This window comes from Lygodium microphyllum, chromosome 15 (genome assembly GCF_053477565.2).
Source record: "Lygodium microphyllum isolate KBCC chromosome 15, Lygodium_microphyllum_v1.1.10, whole genome shotgun sequence".
Taxonomy (NCBI): Eukaryota; Viridiplantae; Streptophyta; class Polypodiopsida; order Schizaeales; family Lygodiaceae; genus Lygodium; species Lygodium microphyllum.
The window spans coordinates 73,604,477-73,609,334 of NC_141149.1; the positions used below are offsets into that span (position 1 = coordinate 73,604,477).

General features: G+C 38.1%; 1 long non-coding RNA gene across 2 annotated transcripts; it reads left to right on the forward strand.

Moving 5' to 3' along the window:
- Nucleotides 1-2,707: 2,707 nt before the first annotated feature.
- Nucleotides 2,708-3,466, forward strand: LOC148024675 (uncharacterized). 2 transcript variants are annotated; one of them, XR_015693253.1, is made up of 3 exons: nucleotides 2,708-2,818; nucleotides 3,157-3,276; nucleotides 3,386-3,466. It is a non-coding gene; the product is annotated as an uncharacterized LOC148024675 (long non-coding RNA). The 2 variants fall into 2 exon arrangements; XR_015693252.1 differs by lacking the exon at nucleotides 2,708-2,818 and adding an exon at nucleotides 2,948-3,047.
- The last annotated feature ends 1,392 nt before the right edge of the window (nucleotides 3,467-4,858 follow it).

Genomic DNA, 4,858 nt, shown 5'->3' on the forward strand with positions numbered 1-4,858 from the left:
TCTCGTATCAACTCTGAAGCAGTTAAACCTTTGTTTGGCATGTAAACCCACTCTCGGAATGACCACCGTGTAGCCATCCCAAAGTCCTCAAGGAAATACTCTTCTTTCAGGGCCTTCTTAAAATCTTGCTAATGTGAATTTTGAATAAAAAGATCAGTCACTTTTGCCCTCAAGGCGGGTGTGACAAAACAAAGGAAATACTTACTCATAAGTCCACCTAGTACTCCAAAAAATCCCATCTTGATCTCATACGTCTTCAAGTAAGCTGAAACATTATGGCCATCAAATAGCTTCTTCTCTTTCTCAACTGCTTCAATCGCCTTAGTTGCACTGATTGCATTTTCCTACTCCGAATATAGTTGCCTTTGTTGAGACAACTATTGTTGATGCAATTGTTGCTGTTGCTGCATATACAATTGTGTCTGCTGATTTTGAAGCTGCATATACATAGACATATTCTACAAAATCTACTTTAGATCATCCGTTGAAGTACTTGGAGCAGCAGCCAATGATGGAGCTGAAGTAGAGGACACAACATGAATCATAGAAGAGGCTGAAATGGATGCTGAAGTATCTCCCATCCTGAAATTTATGCGACGCTTTTACGTCGGGTTCACCAAAGATGTCGAAGGGTTTTCGAAAGCAAAGTCGCAACCATAAAGGACCTTGACTAATTTCAGGATAGAAGATCAATCATACAAATAAGCAAGATGAGAGGATTTGTGAGCAGTAATAGATCTGCCAAGTTCCCAACGAGACCTCGTCTATGCAGCAATGATAGGACCGAAAGCAAGTTTTCAGCTGAGCATAGAACTCATCCTTCAACATAGGAACCTTCAGTATAAATCTGGTTAGCAACTACAGACAGAAATTTCAGCATTGTCCTTTCAGCAGCATCAGCCAAAGGATGGATCTATGGATCCACATACTTAACAATAAACCCATAGGGAACTTGATTCCAAATGATGAGGTGAACAATATCACCCACTACCACATCAAAGATAGACACTACTTTCGTTCATCTGCCTCTGATAATTTGAACCTAGACATCTCACTTAAAGCCCTGAATTGGAGAGACTGCTTGTAGCCACTGATGGCTGTAACAAGAAAGCTGTAACAAGAATAACAAGCAGAACAGCAACGGTAAAGCTCATACCATCATACCAGCCTTCCCCAACACCATGACTCTTGATACTTAGGCCTAAAGAAAGGGCTGGTATAAGAATTGGGCCTGAAAACTGTCTTTCCTGACTCCACTTTGTGAGGTCATTCTTTATACCCTTACTGAGATTGGTTTGAAACCTATAGACAATGCCTCCAACTCCACCCAATTCTACAAGGTATTCAGCTTGATGGTCTTGCACTAGACTAACCAGCTTTTCAGGTTTCACACTAAACTACTCAACCGCTTCTCATCCAAGAAACATCGGAGGAGTCGATCTACCACTCCAAAACGTCATCTTCTTCACCAAAGAGATACAGGATTCGGTCCTCATCTTCAAGGCACTTGGAGGTCGTCATGGCTGGACAGGCTCCCTTTGAATTACGATGGCCCTGTTGTGTTCGCTCTCAAAGAGCTGAACCAATAACCACGAAAACAAAGAATCCAAGAACAATGGGCCCGACTAGATATTGATTGCCCCTTTTGACGGTTGTCTCAGGAACAGCTATCAAGCATTCAAATTCTCGGACGTTACAATATTCCTGGGTAAGTCATCCTTGGATATAGTCCTTGGCTATGTCAGTAGCCCTTGAGCATGCCAATTGCTAACCAGACACACACACACCACACAATTGAAGACAATAATGAAGGTGGAAAACATTCAAAGACCTCTAGGGTTCGTCCTCTTCTCCTCGCACGTCCAGCAACTTCGTCTATTCTATTGCAGAATTCATCAGCATATCAGATTCTGAAGGACAAGCAGCAGGAACTTTTGGCACATGGGACGACTTGAAGTTGGCCTTCCTCACTAAATTCAGGCATGAAGGTTTTGAAGAGCGGATGCGAGAGGAGTTCATGAATTTAAGTCAGTACTCTGGAGAAAGAGTAGAAGCTTATGTCTCGCGAATGGAATCCATCTTGAAGAGATGGACCAATCATCATTTGGATGAAGGAATCCAGAAAGGAGTGTTTCTCAAGGGCCATTAGGAGAAATATGGACTCTCTTTTTTGCCCCTTAAGGAGTGAATAAACAAATATAGGCCTAACCAATGAGAGAGCTGGGATTCCAGATTCATGTAACATGAATCTTCTAGCCATATCTTGGACCAAATCTTCCCTTAGCAATAAAATAAGGGAAAATGTGGGGAGTACAATGCTGTCACTTCTTGGAAGTTTGTGCCTCGAATTTTCATTTTCTTATTTTTTATGTTTGACTTTTCTTTTCTCCCCTTTCCAGTTTCCTCCTCTTTCTTAGGCGGAACTCAAATTTGTCATATCTCTTTCCCCACTTCTTCTTTCCTGACGAAATTTTACAGCCTCACTGTTGCTTGCCCTGTCTGTAACCCTGTAAAATTTCATTTGCTTTGCACAAGCACAGAGAGAGTTTCATGTGTTTTATGAGAGCAGAGCTTGTTTTACCAAAGCCCTAAGATTCTCTTCACAAAACTCTACAGGTATATTTTTCTCTTCCATAGATGTTCTATGGTAAAGTTTTATCTCGTTTGGAGAAAACCTGTGCAAGTTATGTGCATTCTTTGACATGTAATTTCTTTTGTTTTGATGCTCTAGGAGTCTCTTACAGTCAAGAATAGTGATATTTTGAACACTCAATTTCTTCTTCAACATCTTAGGGTTTCTCTGTAAACAAAGTTACAGGTATATTGTCTTGTTTTTTTGTTGCTCCACTGTTAAATTTTATCTCGTTTAGACAAAATGTATACAAGTTACATGCATACTGAGCTTTCCTTTGTTTTTTTACTCCAAGAATCTCCGAGGGTGAAAAACAATAATTTATTAAGAACTCAACTTCTACAACATCTTTGGGATTTTGAACACTCAACTTCTTCTTCAACATCTTAGGGTTTCTTTGTAAACAAAGTTACAGGTATATTGTCTTGTTTTTTTGTTGCTCCATTGTTAAATTTTATCTCGTTTAGACAAAATGTATACAAGTTACATGCATACTGAGCTTTCCTTTGTTTTTTTACTCTAAGAATCTCCGAGGGTGAAGAACAATGATTTATTAAGAACTCAACTTCTACAACATCTTTGGGATTTTGAACACTCAACTTCTTCTTCAACATCTTAGGGTTTCTCTGTAAACAAAGTTACAGGTATATTGTCTTGTTTTTTTGTTGCTCCATTGTTAAATTTTATCTCGTTTAGACAAAATGTATACAAGTTACATGCATACTGAGCTTTCCTTTGTTTTTTTACTCCAAGAATCTCCGAGGGTGAAGAACAATGATTTATTAAGAACTCAACTTCTACAACATCTTTGGGATTTTTTGCAGAGAAAGCCACATGTATATTGCCATTTTTTACTACTGTTCCATGGTTAAATTTCAACGCATTTGGACAAAGCCTATATAAGTTATATGTATGCGTTGACCCAAGATTTCTTTTGTTTTTGTACTGCAGGAATCTGTCCAGTGAAGGAACAATGGTCTTGCTAATAAGTCAACTTCTTGTTCAACATATCTAGGGATCTTTGTGAAATAAATTACAGGTACAATGTTTCTTTTTTAAATTGATCCATTTAAATTTCATTTCATTTGGAGAGAATATTTGCAAATTATACACATGTTGATAGGTAACTTTTGTATTTGGTTGTTACAAATGTCTTCACGGAGGAAAAATATCAGTAGCATACTTGCACTAGAGGTCTTCAACAGGAAAGATAATGGCGGTAATTGGATTTGTGATAAGTATTATAAGTTGGATTGGATTTTGATGCACCCAAGTACTTGAGGGAGTTTCAAGGTCAAGCACACGGATGTTGCAAACCCTAGCAAACATTGGAAAGGTAGAATTCTAGAGTTCAGAAAAGTGTTTAATGGCACAAGTGCAGTAACAGAAGTGTTGATTCAACATGTTTATACGCATAAACAAATCTCTGTACATGACGAGAACAACATTGCAAATTATAAACAAAACAGTAAGTTGTTAAATTTTATCATTGATTATTCTTTTGTATCAGAGTTGTTTTTAAAAGTCTTTGCAGTATTCTAATTCGGTCTTGTTTGATTGACAGCTCTATATCCATCAAATTTGCATGAATGGCAAAATGTGGAATGTTTAAGCGGCAAGATACATGTTTGGCATGAAGAGATAGGTTCTTTGATCTATGATAATACCTCTGCAAGTCAACTTGCCACTCAAAATATCTTTTTTTATAATTCATTGTATGTGGTAGAAAGCCAGAGATTGCAGCATGTCCCATTGCCGCCACTGTCTAGTGGTGAATGGTTCATTGGTAGCTTGGAGTTGTCAGGAGCTTGCAAGTCGAAGATAAAATCTGACATCAATAGTGCTATGAAACCCACCACAGGCTCCAAAGATGTGCATCTTAGTTGGTTTATTCCATTCTCATTGTTTGCACATTTGTTTGGTTCATGTGATGTTTTGAAGAAAACAAAGATTACTTATCAATGCAAGTGTCCATCCGAGGAATGGATGAGTCAGCTATTGGGTGAGTCTTGGCAAGTCAAAAGAACACATTCTGATGAGACGATTGAGTGCAGGGTCAACCAATCTGATATTACATTCAGGTAAAACTTTTTTACTACTTTGCATACCTTGATTTAATTGACATAGGTCTTGCTTAGATGAATTGTTATGTTAGTCGCATTGATCACTTACCATTATTTTTGTTTTTATTACAGGTATTTCATTGCTAGACAAACTCTGTGTGTT